Below are 18,576 nucleotides of genomic sequence, written 5' to 3' on the forward strand. Positions count from 1 at the left end.
GGTGCTGCCCTTGAACTTGGTGGTGTGTGCTTTCAGGCTTTTGTACCTTCCTGTGGGAGAGGTGAGAGGATGGGATGTCTGGATGGGCGGCTTTGATCACAAACAAGATAAAAATCTGCAGATGCTGAAAATCCAGGCTACAGCACAGAATGCTGGAGGAACTCGGCAGGCCAGGCAGCGTCTATGGGAAAGAACCAACAGTTGATGTTTCGGGCTGAGACCCTTCATCAGGACTGGAGAGAAAAAAAATGAGAAGTCGGAGTAAGAAGGTGGGGGCAGGGGAAGAGGAAACACAAGGTGATAGGTGTAACGGGGGGGGGGGGGGAGGTGAAGTAAAGCTGGGGAAGTAATTGGTGAAAGAGATACAGGGCTGGAGAAGGGGAAGACAGAAGAGAGGAGAGGACAGAAGGCCATGGAAGAAAGAAAAGGGGAAACAGAAATATAGAAAATAGGTGCAGGTGTAGGCCATTCGGCCCTTCGAGCCTGCACCGCCATTCAGTGGCTGATCATCCAACTCAGAACCCTGTACCTGCCTTCTCGCCCCTGATCCCTTTAGCCACGAGGGCCATATCTAACTCCCTCTTAAATATAGCCAATGAACCGGCCTCAACTGTTTCCTGTGGCAGAGAATTCCACAGATTCACCACTCTCTGTGTGAAGAAGTTTTTCCTCATCTCGGTCCTAAAAGGCCTTTATGCTTAAACTGTGACCTCCCGTTCTGGACTTCCCCAACATCGGAAACAATCTTCCTGCATCTAGCCTGTCCAATCCCTTTAGAATTTTATACGTTTCAATAAGATCCCCCCTCAATCTTCTAAATTCCAGCGAGTATAAGCCTAGTCGATCCAGTCTTTCTTCATATGAAAGTCCTGCCATCCCAGGAATCAATCTGGTGAACCTTCTTTGTACTCCCTCTATGGCAAGAATGTCTTTCCTCAGATTAGGGGACCAAAATTGCACACAATACTCCAGGTGTGGTCTCACCAAGGCCTTGTACAACTGCAGTAGAACCTCCCTGCTCCTGTACTTGAATCCTTTTGCTATGAGTGCCAACATACCATTCGCCTTTTTCACCGCCTGCTGTACCTGCATGCCCACCTTCAATGACTGGTGTACAATGACACCCAGGTCTCGTCGCACCTCCCCTTTTCCTAATCAGCCACCATTCAGATAATAATCTGTTTGGAGAACCAGAGGGAAGTGATGGGCAGGTGAGGAGATGAGGTGAGAGAGGGAAATGGGAATGGTGAGGGGAGGGGGTGGCATTACCAGTAGTTCGAGAAATTGATGTTCATGCTGTCAGGTTGGAGACTGCCCAGACCTGCCATCGCGAGAGTAGAGTAGGCCATGAACTGACATGTCAGAATGGGAAATGGAATTAAAATGGGTGGCCACTGGGAGGTCGCACTTTTCCTGATAGACGGAGTGTGGGTGCCTGGTGAAACAGTCTCCCGGTCTATCTCAGGTCTCACCGATGTACAGGACGTCGCATCGGAAGCACTGAATCCTGCAGATGATGCCAGCCAGACTCACAGGTAAGGTGTCGCCTCATCAGGAAGGACTGTTTGAGCCTCCTGGGAGGAGGTGTAGGGGCAGGTGTAGTATTTGTTCCGCTTTCAAGGATGAATGCCAGGAGTGAGATCAAGTGGGGATGGACAAACGGACAAGGGAGTTGTGTAAGGAGTGATCCCTGCAGAAAGTGGAGGGGGAGGGAAGATGTGCTTGGTGGTGGGATCCTGTTAGAGATGGTGGAAGTTACGGTGACTTATGTGCCCGATGTGGAGGCTGGTGGGGTGGTAGGTGAGTTCAAGAGGAACCCTATCACTGGTGGGGTGGCAGGAGAATGGGGTAAGGGCAGACGTGCGCAAAATGGAAGAGATGCAGTTGAGGGCAGTGTGGATGGTGGTGGAAGGGAAGCCCCTGTCTTTGAAGAAGGAGGACATCTCCTTTGTTCTGGAATGAAAAGCCTCACCCAGATTATGCTGGTTTCCACACTGAGGCAATGAGAAGTAGAGACAGAGTTCGTGGAGGGGAGACTAGTTTCCATAATGTGCTGAGTTGTGGCCACAACATTGCAGTTTCTTACAGTCATGGGCAGAGAAGTTGTAATGCCAAGCCATTATTCATCCAGATAGGGTGCTTTTTATGACACATTGATAAAAATTAGTAAAGGTCAATGGGGACATGCCAAACTTTTTTGGCCTCGTTCTGTAAACTTGGACTATGTAAATATTTAGTATAGATGCACACTCTCCCTGTTATGCATGTGTGTACGCAGAGAGGTATTGGTGGATGTGAAGATGGCAGCCCTCAGGTATTGAAGGGAGGCATTGAAAGAAAAGATGTTTAAACAAAAGAAAAATGTGTCCTTGCTGTTTGGGCATTAACAAGGAAGTAGAGGTATTGATAACTTCTCTTCGTTGTGACATCAATGTGGTTGAATCAAGGCAGGTTATTACAAGAAGGTCATTCTTAGGAGCTAAAAGCTCTCTGAATCAAAAGTATTCAAAGTCAGTATTGTGTGTGTGTGTGTGTTTCCAGTGTAATAGATCTTAAGGACTACATGTCAAGACAGTCTTAATCATGCTAGAAATCTAAACCAGTAATCTCCATGTCCTCTCATCTGGATTTGCCTATTTCCTGCCAGCTTGGTCTCTTCCCTCCTCCCCTACCTTTTTATTTTGGCTTCTGCTCATTTTCTTTCCAGCCTTGATGAAGAGTTTTGGCCTGAAACATTGACTGTTCAATCTCCCCCATGTATGCTGCCTGACCTGTTGAGTTGCTCTGGCATATGTGTGTGTGTGTCTATGTTAAAACCTTGTTTTGATCATATAACAATGCAGCATTTCATCCTACACTCTACTTTTTTCACATGCACCATACAGAATACCAATTAAAGGTGTTACATGTAAGTAGTTGAATGAGGCCATAAAGAAAATAACAGGAGTGAAGCATTTTGCCTGCTATCCAGTGACAAGTTTGTAAACTAGCTTCATACACATGGCTTTGTCAATCATCCCATAATATCTTTGGTTAACGGCAACGGTTGCCTCCCTTGTGTGTTCTCTAACCTCTAATTCAAAAAGACTATTCCTCCACTGATGCAGGGTCTTGATCTGAACTATTGAGATATGCCTTTTTTTTTAAAAAAGCTCTCTGTACCTCCTCATAGTTAGAGGAATAGAGATGAGATTCTGTGGACGCGATAGAGACACCCGAATGGTATGTATGCCTCCCAGGTGCCAGGGTCTCGAATTGGATCTACAGCATTCTAAACAGAGAGGGTGAGCAGCCAGAAGTCTTGGTACATACTGGCACCAATAACATGGGTAGGAAATGTGAGGAGGTCCTGAAGAGAGATTTTAGGGAACTAGGTTGAAAACTGGAAAACTTTATCAATATCCTTGTGGGCAGCTTTGGTAGAGCTGTTTAAGAGGATTTAAACTAATAAAGCAGGGGATGGGAAACTGGATTGATTGTGCTAAGGATGAAGTCATTGGTTTCCAAACAGTGATGGTGTGTAGTGAGACTACCAGCAAGGACAAGCTGATGCTAGGGCAAATTTGTAGTTAACAGGATGAGTTGCAATGTAAAAGGGCTCAAAACTGAAAAAGGGTGATGAATACAGGACTGAAAGTGTTGTATTTGAATGCATACAGTATATGGAATAAGGTAGATGAACTTATACAGTTTCAGATTGGCATGTATGACATTGTCGGCATCACTGAATTGTGGCTAAAAGAAGATTATAGCTAGGAGCTTAACATCCAAGGATACATATTGTATCAGAAGGTCAAGTAGATAGGCAGAGGGTTTGGGGTAGCTGTGTTGCTAAAAAATGAAATCAAATCCTCAGCAAGGTGATATAAGATCAGAAGGTGTAGAATCATTGTGAGTAGAAACTGCAAGGGTAAGAAGTCCCTGATGAGAGTTGTATACAGACCTCTGAACAGTAGCAAAGATGTGGTCCACAGATTACAATGGGAGGTAGAAAATGAATATCAAAAAGACAATGTTACGATAGTCATAGGGGATTTCAATATGTAGGCAGATTGGGAAAATCAAGTAGGTGCTGAAAACAAAGAGGGGGAATTTTATAGAATGCCTGCAAGATGGTTTTTTAAGAGCAGCTCGTGGTTATGTCCACTCGGGATCAGCTATTCTGGATTGGATGTTGTGCAATGAACCGGAATTGTTTAGAGAGCTGAAGGTAAAGGAACCCTTAGGAGTGTGATCATTCATCTTGCAATTTGAGAGGGAGAAGCAAAGTCAGATATATCAGTATTATAGTGGAATAGAAGGAATTACAAGCCAGCCGGTGGTGTCGTGGTGCAAATGGCCCCAAGTTCGAATCTGGCCAACTCCTTGCATGATTTCCATCCTCTGCTGGGTGTCGAGTTAGCAACTTGGCCTCGTTTTAAAAAAAAGTCAAATGCTATGCCAGTGGCAGAAATGCCACCTGATGTGTCACAAGGCATGAAAAGCAACTACGTACATACAAAGGGAATTTTAGAGGAATGAGAGTTGACCTGGCCAAAGCTGATTGGAAGAGGACACTTGCAGGGGGGATGGCCAGCACCGATGGAAATCATGCAAGGAGCCGGCCAGATTTGAACTCGGGGCCCATTTGCATCAAAGTCTGATGCTGACGCCACGACATCACCAGTCGGCTTGTAATTCCCTCTATTCCACTATAATACTGATATATCTGACTTAGCTTCTCCCTCTCAAATTGCAGGGTGAATGATCACACTCCTAAGGGTTCCTTTACCTTAAGCTCTCTAACGGCTGGAATTTCTGGGATTAATTTGGAAGGTTTAGAACAGATACATCCCAAAGAAGTGGAATTCTAAAGGCAGGATGATGCAACTATAGCTAACAAGAGTAGTCAAAGCCAAAAATAAAAGGCAAAGAGAGCATATAATAGAACAAGAAACAGTAGGAAGTTAGAGGATTGGGAAGTTTTTAAAAACCAACAGAAGGCATCTGAAAAAGATGGAATATGAAAGTAAGCCAGCCAATAATATTAAAAAGATACCAGAAGTTTCTTCAGCTATATAAAGAGTAAAAGATGACAGTAGGTATCGGACCACTGGAAAAATTATGTTGGAGAGGTAGTAATGAGGGACAAAGAAATGGAGGATGAATTGAATAAATATTTTGCAACAGTGTTCACTGTGGAAGACACTAGCAGTATGCTGGGATTTTGAGGGTGTCAGGGGGCAGAAGTGAGTGAAGGTACCTTTACTAGGGAGAAGGTACTTGGGAAAACTGAAGGGTGTGAAGGTAGATAAGTCACCTGGAACAGATGGTGTACAGCCTGGGGTCCTGAAATAGGTGCTGAAGAGATTGTGGAGGCAGTAGTAATGATCTTTCAACGACCAGTAGATTCTGGCATGGTTCCAGAGGATTGAAAAGTTGCAAATATCACTTCACTCTTCAAGAAGGGAGAGAGGCAGAAGAAAGGACATCATAGGCCAGTTAGTCTGACCTCAGTGGTTGGGAAGATGTGGAGTTGATTGTCAAGGATGTGGTTTTGGGGTACTTGGATCCATGTGGTAAAATAGGCCAAAGTCAGCATGGTTTCCTTAAGGGGAAGTCTTGCCTGACAAATTTGTTGAAATTCTTTAAGGAAATAGCAAGGAGGATAGACAAAGGAGAGCCTGTGGATGTAGTGTATGTGGATTTTCAGAAGGCCTTTGACAAAGTGCTGCTCATGACGCTACTTAACAAGTTAAGAATCCCTGGTACAGGAAAGGTACGAGCATGGATAGATGATTGGCTGACTGGCGGGAGGCAAAGAGTGGGAGTGAAGGGAGGCTTTTCTGATTGGCTGCCAGAGACTAGCAGTGTTCCACAGTGGTCTGGTTTGGGACTGCTTCTTTTTCCCTTGTATGTCAATGGTTTGCATGAAGGAATTGTTGACTTTTTGGTCAGGTTTGTAGGCAATACAGAGATAGTTGGAGTGACACGTAGTGTTGAGGAAACAGCGAGGTTGCAGATGGAGAATAGGCTGATCTAATACAGTGTTAGGAAGTGTATAGTTGTGTACTTTGGTAAAGAAATGAAAGCATTGATGTTTTCTGAATGAGAGAAAATTGGAAAAAATCCAAGATGCAAAGGGACTTGTGACTCCTTATGCAGGATTCCTTGAAATTAATTTGCAGGTTGAGTCAGTGGTGAGGAAGGCAAATGCAATGTTGGCATTCATTTCAAGAGGTCTAGAATATAAAAGCAAGGAACTAGAGTTGGGGCTTTATAAAACACTGGAGTATTGGGAGCAGGTTTGGGCCCCTTGTCTAAGAAAGAATGTGCTAACGTTGGAAAGGTTTCAGAGTAAGCTCACAAGAATGGTTCTGGGAATGAATGGGTTACTGTTTGAGGTTGGAGTGATGGTTCTGGACCATTTCTCACTGGAATTCAGAAGACTTGTGGGGGGGGGGTTATTCTCATTGAAACTTATCAAATGTTCAAAGAACTGAACAGAATGTATGTGGATAGGATGTTTCCTGTGGTGGGGTGGTTTAGGACCAAAGGGCATAGCCTCACAATAGAGGGGCATTCATTTAGAATGGGAGTGAGGAATTTCTTTAGTTAGGTAGTGGTGAATCTGTCACTGCCACAGGTGGCTGGTAGAGGCCAAATCACTGGTTATCTTTAAGGCAGAGTTTGATGGATTCTTCATTAGTCAGGGCATGAAGGTTGAAGGGGAGAAGGCAGGAAATTGGGGCTGAGAGGGAAATGGATCAGCCATGATGAAATGGCAGAGCAGACTCAGTGTGCCAAATGGCCTAATTCTGCTCCTTTATCTTATTGTCTTGTAAAGTTTTTATCAATTACTCGTAATCTAGGTGTGCGACATTGAGGGGAAAATCGGAGATGATCACATTTGTATGCAGGTGCAACCTTGATCTTTCTCAGTAGTAGGGGTTGTTATTTTGGCAGGTGATGTCAAAGTAGCCCTGGTAAATTACTTTAATTGAATTGTACTGAGGTTATTGATTTTTTTTTGTGTGTGTATGAGCTGTACCCATCCAAGCAAAGAATAATCTGCACCATTCCCAATTTGTGCTTTGTAGATGCCTTGGTAGAATTAGAAGATAAATAATTTGTCACTGAATTCTCATTTTCTAACCTGCTTTTGTAGCCAGGACATTGGCTGAGCCAGCTATGTTTCCTGGAAAGCTGATTTAATGGAAGTTTTAACATTGTAAATTACAGGGGAAAAAAACTGTCTTTTGGAAGGCATTCCTTATCATTTAACAAACAAGACAAAATATGCAGATGGTGGAAATCCAAGCAACACCCACAAAATGCTGGAGGAACTCAGCAGGCCAGACAACATCTATGAGAAAGAGCGCAGTGGACGCTGTGGTAACAGGTCTGTGTGAGCACATCAGGTGAGCCAGTCCTGATGAAGGGTCTCAGCCTGAAAGGTATACTGTACTCTTTTGCTATAGATGCCCCCTGGCCTTTTGAGTTCCTCCAGCATTTTGCATGTGTTCCCTGTAATATAACATTAAGTACAATTTCAGATTGTATTCTGGTACAGCTCCTGTGAAATATAAATCCTTCCTAAAGTGTGGCCTAACCGTATAGAATGGTTGTAACGTATTTCATTACATTGTAGTCAGCATTTTTTTTAGCCTTTAAATTATTATCTCTATGTGTTCATTACAGTTTAATATAACCATAGGAAATACAGCACAAAACAGGCCCTTCAGCCCATCTATCCATGCCAAACCATTTACACCATCGACCCATTTTTGGACCATAGCCCCCCATACTGCTACCATCCATGTACCTATCCAAACTTCTCTTAAATGTTGAAATCGATCTTGCGTATAGCAGTTGTGCTGGCAGCTCGTTCCATACTCTCGTGACCCTCTGAGTGAAGAAGTTTCCCCTCATTTTCCCCTTAAACTTTTCACCTTTCACCCTTAACCCATGACTTCTGGTTGTAGCCTCACCTTTGGTGGATAAAGCCTGCATGCCCTATCTAAGTCCCTCATAATTTTGTATACCTCTATCAAATCTTATCTCAATCTTCTATGTTCCAAGGATTAAGGTCTTAACCTATTCAATTTTTCCATAGAACTCGGGTCCTCTAGACCTGACAGCCTTGTAAATCTTCTCTGTACTCTTTCAATCTTATTTACCTTCTCCTGTAAGTAGGTGACCAAAGCTGCCCACAATACTCCAAATTAGGCCTCACCAATGTCTTGTGCAGCTTCAACATAACATCCCACCTCCTGTACTCAATACTTTGAAGGCCAATGTGCCAAAAGCTTTCTGAACAATCCTACCTACCTGTGATGCCACCTTCAATGAATTATGGATCTATATTCCCAGATCCCTTTGTTCTACCACACTCCTCACTGCCCTACCGTTCACTGTGTAAGATCTACCCTGGTTGGTCCTATCGAAGTGCAACGCCTCACACTTGTCTGCATTAATTTCCATCTACCATTTTTCAGCCCATTTTTCCAGCAGGTCCAGATCCTTCCTTGCTCTCCACTATACCTCCAAGCTTAGTGTCATCCACAAATTTGCTGATCTAGTTAACCACATTATCATCCAGATCATTGATATAGATGAAAAATAACAACAAACTCAGCACTGATCTCTGCAGCACACTACTAGTCACAGGCCACCAGTCAGAGAGGCCACCATCTGCCTTCTCCCATAAACTCAATGTCTAATCCAATTTACTATCTCATCTTGAATGCTCAGCAACTGCATCTTCTTGACCAACTTCCCACGCAGAACCTTGTCAAAGGCCTTACTAAAGTCCATGTAGACAACATCCACTGCCTTGCTTTCATCCACTTCCCTGGTAACTTCCTTGAAAAGCTCTATAATATTGGTTAGATATGATGTACTACACACAAAGCCATACTGAATATCCTTAATCAGTCATGTCAAAATGCTTATATTTGGATGGACAAGGAAGGTCCTTTAGAATAACTTTCCATTACCTTCCAATAACTTTCCCACTACTTATATCAAGCTTAGACACCTATTATTTCCAGGTTTAATTTTAGAGCCTTTCTTAAACAGCAGAACAACATTGGCTATCTTCTGGTACTTCACCTTGTTCTTGTAAATAAACCCCTAAGTCTCTTTGTACTTCTAGTGTTTCTAACTTTTCATCCAGGGGAGGACGCATTGTATTCTGTTCCTTTTCTGGTTCAAGTATGCCTAAATAGAAATTATTCACTACAATCTGTCTATTTGTTTAATCTCCTAATAATCTCATTGTAATTTTGTTCTTTCTCCACATTGCTTGAAATGCTGCTTATCTTTGTGTCACCAGCAAATTTTGCTAGGCTGCTTTCTATTTCATCAGCTAAGTGTCTTGAACAGTGGCGAACCCAGCACATTAATGTGTGGAAAATGTACTAATTGAAGGAATACGGGATTCCTTTCCTGTCAAGTGAGATAGTGCATGCGGTGGTGTACCCAGCTGCACCTGTGGGTATCATTGTGCTCAATTGGTAACAGCACTGGAGAACCATCTTCAGTGGGTCTGGGCCAGTAGGGTTGCAAGTGTAAACTCGCATCAACCATTTCAAAGCATCCTCAGCTAACACACACAGCTTGAGATGACACAATCTGAAAGAGCAAGAAGGTATTGCACCTGGAGGCTCAAGCTACTTTTTGACACACCGTAATACTGAAACACCATTTTAAAAAGGTTTGGATAAAATTATCCTAGAAAAAACTAGGGAGCAGCAGCTATGTACTGTAGACTGGGCTGCTCTTGTGCTTCACTCACTTCCCAGTCCCCAGGTTTTTTAGATATTCTAACTTCGTGTAGTTTAACATTATAAACACCATTAGTACTTCTCTGAACCTTGATTATTTTAATTAAAATAACATCAGTTTCTTATTCTCAGCTTATGACTAACACATTCCAATTAGTATTTTCCTCATCTGTCCAATCTATGCAATCTCATCCCTTCTCCATGATTTCTCAATGTGAGTGTTAAACACCAAAATAGAGGCTAATCAAGTATTCTCAGAGGTTTTAAGTATATTCTATTTATTAAAAGTTCTTGTGCACTGATCAGAAAGCTATACTTCAGAAAATTCTTCATTAGCAAAGTTGAGGACATTAGAATGAACATTCCCAAACCCCCCACCTATGACCTAGCTGCTTCACTGGCTTGTTCATCTAAACTGGCCTGCTTCCAACCCATCACGCTTCCCTTCCTTACAAAGATTGTGTCCACCATGAAACCTGCAATCTGCCCTCTTGACATTGTTCCCACTGACCTCTTGAGGGATGTCTTTAACATAGCCGGTCCCAGCACCCTCTCTATTGTCAACAGCTCCCTGACCACTGGTACCGTTCCAACCTGCTTCAAGCACGCCGTGGTCCAGCCCCTCCTGAAAAAACCCAGCTTAGACCCTGCCTTACCTAGTAACCACAGACCTATTTCTAAACTTCTATTCCTGTCAAAGGTTCTTGAAAAGGTTATTCTCAGTCAATTGCTGCCCTACTTGCACCAAAACAAAATCTTGGAAAGATTTCAGTCAGGTTTCAAGGCACAGAGTCTGCCCTCCTGGAAGTGTACAATGACCTGCTCCTCTCTATCAACTCAGTGACTCTGCCATTCTAATTCTTGACCTCAGCGCAGCGTTCGATACTGTGGATCACACCATTTTAATAGACAGTCTCCAATATGGAGTTGGTGTTGATGGCACTGCCTTGAACTGGTTTATATCCTACCTCAAAAATAGAAGCTTCTCCGTCAACATAGGCAAATTTTCTTCTTCCCCAGCTAGTCTCTTCTGTGGCATCCCACAAGGTTCCATCCTAGGTCCCATTCTTTTCTCTATACATGTGCTTCCCCCCGGCCAAATCATTCAAAAATGCGACATTTCTTTCCACTGTTAGGCTGATGACACACAGCTGTATCTCCCCCTGAAACCAAACGACCAGTCAAATCTAGCCAGCGTCATGAACTGCTTTCAGAACATAAAGTGTTGGATGGCACAAAACTTCATACGGCTGAATGAAGGCAAGTCTGAAGTTGTCCCATTTGACCACCCTGACCCCATCAAAGTGATAACCAACAGTGTTGGTAACCTGTCCACCCTTGTCAAAGCCCATGTTAAATCCTTTGGTGTGATATTTGATTCCACCTTTAAGTTTGACAAGCAAGTTAATGCAGTAGTAAAAGCCAGTTTCTTTCCAACTTCAGACTATTGCCAAAATCAAGCAGTTTCTCTCTTTCAAAGATCTCGAGGAAGTCATCCATGCCCTTGTATCCTCCTGCGTGGACTACTTCAACTACCTGTATACTGGGATTAGTCAGTCATCCCTGTCCCACCTGCAACATGTCCAGAACGCGGCAGCCAGGCTCCTGACAGGTGCCCGGAAGAGGGACCATGTTACTCCTATCCTGGCCTCCTTCCACTGGCTGCCAGTACGGTTCAGAATTGAGTTTAAGGTTCTCCTGTTTATTTATAAAGCCCTAAATGGGCTGCCCCACCCCCTTATATCACAGACCTTCGAACCCCTTATTCTACTTCCAGGTCCCTCAGGTCAGCTGACTTGGGTCTCCCGGCTGTCCCGCGATCTAAACTTAAGCTCAGGGGTGACCGCGCCTTTGCTGTTGCAGCCCCCTAGACTGTGGAACAGCATTCCCCTCCCTATCAGATCTGCCCCCTCCATCGACTCTTTTAAATCCAGGCTCAAAACTTACTTTTATTCACTAGAGTTTGAATCTTCCTGATGTGGCTGATTTTTAGCTTGTGCCTAGGCCCTTGTGTTGTTTCTTTTGTGCCTATAAGCTGTTTGCCTTGTTGGTTATGTCTGTGTTTCTTACATTTGTGATTTAGCTATCTGCTCTGATCTGTACAGCACTTTGGTCAGCGTGGGTTGTTTTTAAATGTGTGCTATATAAATAAATTTGACATGACTTCCAAGAAGGGATTTATCGGTGAGTATGAAGACTTAGTGTTATGGAATGCACACACAGTGGCCATTTTATTAGGCATTCCAGGGACAAAGTCACTTAAGATGTTTGATCTGAACAACAGCTGAACCTCTTTAACGGTGTCTGCATGCTCTCGAGCATTGAGTTGCTGCCATATGATTAGCTGATTAGATTTTTTTCATTAGTGAGTAGATGTGTAGGTGTACCTAGTAAAATGACTACTGACTGTAAAAAAAAATGTACAAGATTGAAGGAAAATAACTTGGGATATCTTACTTGTTTGAGGTGATCATAAAGGTCATTCCTAGAGAAACAGACTTCAGAATTTATTAGAGCATAATTAGGCCATTTGGTCCATTAAGTCTGCTCCGCCATTTCATCATGGCTGATCCAATTTTCCTCTCAGCCCCAATCTCCTGCCTTCTTAAAATATTATTATGAACCTCTTTTGGACACACTCCAATGTCACCACGTACCTTTTCAGATAAAGGTCCAAAACTGCTCACAATGCTCCAATTGTGGTTTGACCAATACCTTATAAAGCCTCTGCATTACATCCTTACCCTTGTATTCTAGTCCTCTCAAAATGAATGTTAACATTGCATTTGCTTTCCTTACCAGTGACACAACCTGCAAGTTAACCTTTAGGGAATCCTGCACGAGGACTCCCAAGTCCCTGTACATCTCTGATTTCTGAATTCTCTCCCCATGCCTTTATTTCTTTTATCAAAGTCCATGACCATACACTTTCCTACACTGTCAGTCCATTCTCTTAATCTGTCTAATTCCTTCTGTAGACTCTCTGCTTCCTCAATGCTATCTGTCCCTCCACTTATCTTAGTATTGTCTGCAAACTTGGTTACTAAGCCATCAATTCTGTCATCCAAATCATTGACATATAACGGGAAAAGAAGCACTCCCAATCCCGACCCCTGCAGAACGCCACTAGTCACCGGCAGCTGACCAGAAAAGGCCCCCTTTATTCCCACCCTTTGTCTTCTGCCGGTCAATCATACCACAGGCTCTTGTCTTGTTCGGCAATCTCATGAACAGCCACCTATCCAAGGCCTTCTGAAAATCCAACATCCACTGAGTCTCCTTTATCTATCCTGCATGTTATTTACTCAAGGAATTCCAACAGATTTGATAGGTAAGATTTCCCCTTAAGGAAACTATGCTGATTTTGGCCTATTTTATCATGTACCCAGAAGCCTCATCCCTAATCTTCCCAATTACTATAATATCCTTTCTTCTGCCTCCCTCCCTTCTTGAAGAGTGGAGTGATATTTGCAATTTTCCAGTCCTCTGGAATCATTCTAGAATCTAGTACTACTTAGAACATCACTACAAATACCTTCACAGTCTCCTCAGCTACCTCTTTCAGAGGTATAGTCCATCTGGTCCAGGTGACTTATCTACCTTCAGACCTTTCAGTTTCCCAACCACCTTCTGTAATGTGGAAGGTTAGCTTATTTGATGATGGAAAATTGTTCCTAAAGTCACAGCTTCCGGCTTCTGGTCCCGGGTCATGCGATACCGATTGGCTTCTGGTCCTCAGGTGTATAAAGGTGAGCTCACATGCGCAAGTCTCTCTTTTTGCTCTGAGCTGCGGGCAGCACTGGAGAAACCATTTAGAAGGTGTGTTGCAGTTAATAAGTGGAGGGGTTTGTTGTGGATGCACACCTAGTTAAGTAGCTGTTTAGTGCTGTGTAACGTGGACAGATTAACAAGTGTAGTGAATACTTAGTGCAGTAGTTTCAATTGTTTGGGTGACTTGGACGAGTGCTTGTTTGACTTGCATGTGAGTGAAGTTTCATTGCTTGCTTGTGAATAAACAGTTGCTGTACCTCTCCTGCAATAGTGTCTCCTGATGCACTTACTGAACCTGTGAATCTGCTCCTTCATCTTCTCTCTTTAACAACTATAAAAGTTTATTTACATAACAATCACACAAGGTACAGACATCCAGTACTTACAAGACAGTGAGTACACTCAGATTAAAATATGATCACTACTGTCTGCTGAACAGTCAACACCCTGGGAGCTCCACCGCTCCTGGAAGTCCCCCAGTTTACCCATTGTGACTGCGTGCTCTCACTCTAAGGCTAGCCGGGCACGGCCGTATCCTCAGAAGAGGGGCAGGCACTCGGCCGAGGCAGAGCCCTCCACTTTCTGCCACCTAGACCCATGAATGGCCTTCTTGGCCAGGCCCAGGAGCAAGCCCACCAGGAGGTGCTCCTTATGATCCATCCCTTCCGAACTGCCTTCTACTGAGCACGAGCCACAACATGCTCTTCTGTCCTCTGATACTTTTGAATTTCCAGCACATGGATGGTGTATTCCACAGTGAAGACTGCCACAAAGTACTTATTGAGATACTTGTATAAAATACGCGAGTTTTTCAGCAGTTTACCAGTCAACCTAATACATCCAAAGTCAATCAATGTTTAATGAAGATGCACCATAAGAAGCGTGCTAATATTAGTATAATATTTCAAAGCATGCTTTTAGATATTAAAACACTCGATAAACTTATTATTGCACCTCTAATTAAATTATGAAAGCACAATTAATTATATGTTCTTTGAACCATTGCTGGTGTTTATGGAGAATGGTGAGTTTTTCACAGTGTTATTTAACTTGGCAGTAATAGTGCAGTCATTACTGTAAAACAAAGTCTTTGTGTAAAAGATCAAATGTCACAGCAGGCCTATACTCAGATTTTAAATGTAGCTACTTTCAAAATTTTGCAATACAGATGTCATATGATATTCTGCAATATTGAGTTACAATAATAATTAGTTTTACTCTTAGAAGGAAACTGATTAGAAAGTGATATGTTAATTTCAAAACAGTATATAATTATGTTGCATGAAAAATGATTTTTAATACATAATCCATGGAAATCTAGAGGATTAAGATGTGTATTATTTTACATTTTATTTAGTTGCACAAACTTGATAATTATATCCATATTACAGATTATATGATCAAATGCTGAAACTCCTTCAGTTTGGAACATTTGGTTAATACTGAATGTTGTTAAAGCTGTGACTATTTTTGATGGGTGGAAATGTGTCAAGCAGAAAGTTGAGTCACTTTTTATAGACTGGGCTCTCTTCATTAACTAGCGGAAGATGCTGTACAGCTTTTGATGAAATTGTACGGACCGAGTCTGCTGGGAAGATAGACCACACATGCTGGGTGCAGGTGAGGCCAGCACTGCAGATCTGTTTGCTAAATTTTCACAATTGTGCTGACTTCTCCAGGAATGATTGTAATGCAGGGCACTGCTGGCCTTCATCCTTTCCTTGGCTCACCCGCTGAAGAACCCACATCCATACTTTGATTATCTCTAGACTTGAGTGTCTTGATCAGGGGTTCCCAATCTGTGATGCACACACCCCTTAGTTATTGACAGGGTGTCCATGGCATAAAAGTGGTTGGGAACGCCTGGTCAAGATGCTCTCTGAATCATTAAATCTCTGTAAACCTAGCTAATCTAACATGCAGGTCATCTTGTACATTCATTGACCGAGTGTTTACTGACCGGCATAGGAATCCTCTCTGGTAATGTTTTGAATTTGTTACTCTCTTCCTTGGTTCCAAATCACTCCATCAACTTCACTTCTATTTTTTTTGTTGCCCACTTTGAATTCAGAAGTTTGAACGCATGGATGTCATGGGCTGAGGATCTGTTCCTATGCTGTACAACTCTGTGACCAGCCCCTACACACTATCTGATTGTAATGAAAGGCTACAGAGTTGAAAGTTATTGCATCTGTGTCAAAGTAAGTTTGTTATCAAACTATGTATATGTCCCCATATAGTCATCTTCTTGTGGGCATTTCAGGAAAATAAAGAACCATGGTAGAATTTATGAAAAACTGCACAAACAAAGACTGACAAATAACCAATGAGAAAAAGAAGACAAATTGTGTTTCTCTCTCCATAAAGGTTCTCTGAACTGCTAAATAATTCCAGAATTTTAAAAGTTATACAGAAGTACAGCACAGAAACAAGCCCTTTGGCCCATCTAGTCCATGCTAAACCATTTAAGCTGCCTACTCCCATCAACTTGCCGCAAGACCATTGCCTTCCATACCCCTACTGTCCATGTACCTATCCGAAATTCAAGTCACCAAATTTTCTGCATTTGTCGCCACTTACCCACTGAACCACTAATTCTGCTGAATCCTCCTGACTAACATTAGTTCATTATGCCCAAAGCTTGAACACCCTGTTAGATTTTTTTTAAATCTTTTAAGAATTGATGGTACCACCTTGTGTGATTTTTGGATGTATTGTTGGTAGTGGACATTTTCTTTTAGTTGAGAATGTACTGCCTTCAGTAATGCCTCAAGGATGTGTGCTTAGTTCACTGCTCTATTCTTTGCACCCACGACTATGTGCCTAGGCACAATTCAAGCACCATCTACAGATTTGCCGATGACACACCTATTGGCAGAATTCTAGATGGTGATGAGGCATACAGGAGTGAGATTGATCAGCTGGTTGAGTGGTGTCACAGCAGCAACTTCACACTCAACATCAGTAAGACACAGAAATTGATTGTAGACTTCAGAAAGGGGAAGTCGGTACACAGACCAGCTCTCATTGAGGGATCGGAAGTAGGAAAGGTGACCAGTTTCAAATTTCTGGGTGTCAGTATCTCTGAAAAGCTATACTGTGTCATACATACTGATGCGATTACAAAAACAATCTGACGGAGGCTAAATTTCACTAGGAGTTTGAGGACATCAATGACTCTCACGAATTTGTTTAGATGTACCATGGAGGGCACCCTAACTGGTTGCATCACCATCTGGTATAGAGGGGCCACTGCACAAGATCAGAAAAGGCAAACTCAGCCAGCTCTATCATGGGCCCTAGCTTCCCCAGTATTGAGGACACCTTCAAAAGGTAACGCCTCATCATTAAGGACTCCCATCACACAGGGCATGCCCTCTTCTCATTGCTACCGTGAAGGAGGCGATACGGAAGACTGAAGACATACACTCAATGTATTAGGAACAGATTTCTGAATGGGCAACAAACCCATGCATACTAATTTTTGCTCATTTTGCACTACTAGTTTATACTGTAGTTTAGTTCTTAGTACAATTTATACTTTTTTTTAGTGTTTTTAGAGGCTGGTCATGAAACATATCAGCTCCTGCCTCAGAAGTGACTTGGACATGCTCCAATTTGCCTACTGGAGCAACAGGTCCCCAGCAAATGCCATCTCACTGGCTCTTCACTCAATTCTGGAACATCTGGACAGTAAAGGTACCTACATCAGGATTCTCTATCGACTAGAGGTCAGCACTCAATACCATCATCTCCTCAAAGCTCATCAATAAGCTCCAAGACCTTGGCTTCGATACTTTCTTGTGCATTGGATTCTGGATTTCCACACTTGTTGACCCCAGTCCATTCAGATTGGCAACCACATCTCCTCTACGGTCTCCCATCAGCACAGGTGCACCACAGGGTTATGTGCTTAGCCCCTTGTTCTACTCATTTTACACCTATGACTGTGTGGCCAAGTACAGCTTCAACACCATATTCAAGTTTGCTGATGACACCACTGTCGTGCGCTGTATCAAAGGTGGTGATGAATCTGCATACAGGAGGGAGATTGAAAATGGCCGAGTGGTGTTATAACAACAGCCTCTCTGTCAATGCCAGCAAGACCAACGATCTGATTGTAGGTTTCAGGAGAGTGAAACCAGAGCCCAATGAGCCAGTCCTCATTAGAGGATCAGAGATGGAAAGGGTCAGATGGCAGGTCCATCTAAAACTTTAACAAACTCTTGTGTGGTGGAGGGTGTATTGACTGGCTCCATCGTGGCCTGTTAAAATGCCTTTGAATGGAAAATCCTATAAAAGGTAGTGGATTTGGCCCAGTACATCATGGGTAAAACTCCCTCAATCACTGAGCACACCTATGTGAAACGCTGTTGCAGGAAAGCAGCATCCATCATCAGAGATCGCCATCACCCAGGCTGTGTTCTTTTCTCACTGCTGCCATCAGGCCGAAGGTACAAAAAGCCTCAGGACTCACGCAACTAGTTTCAGTGATGGCCGCTACCCCTCAGCGATCAGGCTCTTGAACAAAACGGGATAACTACGGCCACTTACCCATCCATTGGTAATCCCACTTTAAAGACTCTTTATCCAATTATCTCATGTTCTCATTATTTATTGCTATTCATTTATATTTGCATTTGCACAGTTTGTCTTCTGCACTCTGGTTGATCTTTCACTGATCCTGTTATAGTTACTCTTCTGTAGGTTTGCTGGGTATGTCTGCAGGAAAATGAATCTCGGGGTTGTACATGATGACATGTATACACTTGGATGATAACATTTACTTATTTATTGCACAAGTGACATTAAACCTGATTCTGATTTCTTTTGGTAGACTGCCCTTGTTATTTGCACTTGTAAGCCCTGCAACAAAAAAGCTCACAGACATTACAGCCACCGTGACCCCTAACAAGCTATTGCCTACCGTGACTTCATAGGCCCCAGTGTGTCAGTCTACCTGTGACTGAGCTTCAAACCTAGCAAGCTCCACTGTTAACCCATTAAAACATGCCCCAAGCTAATATCTGTTACGTTT

At 42.9% G+C, this 18,576-nt stretch overlaps 1 protein-coding gene across 3 annotated transcripts in view; it reads left to right on the forward strand.

Moving 5' to 3' along the window:
• The window catches only part of LOC140730963 (dual specificity testis-specific protein kinase 2), a 156,534-nt gene that overhangs the window by 68,232 nt on the left and 69,726 nt on the right, over window positions 1-18,576 (forward strand). The gene's annotated exons all lie outside the window — the stretch shown is intronic.

The sequence above is a fragment of the Hemitrygon akajei genome, chromosome 7 (assembly GCF_048418815.1).
Source record: "Hemitrygon akajei chromosome 7, sHemAka1.3, whole genome shotgun sequence".
NCBI classification, from domain to species: domain Eukaryota; kingdom Metazoa; phylum Chordata; class Chondrichthyes; order Myliobatiformes; family Dasyatidae; genus Hemitrygon; species Hemitrygon akajei.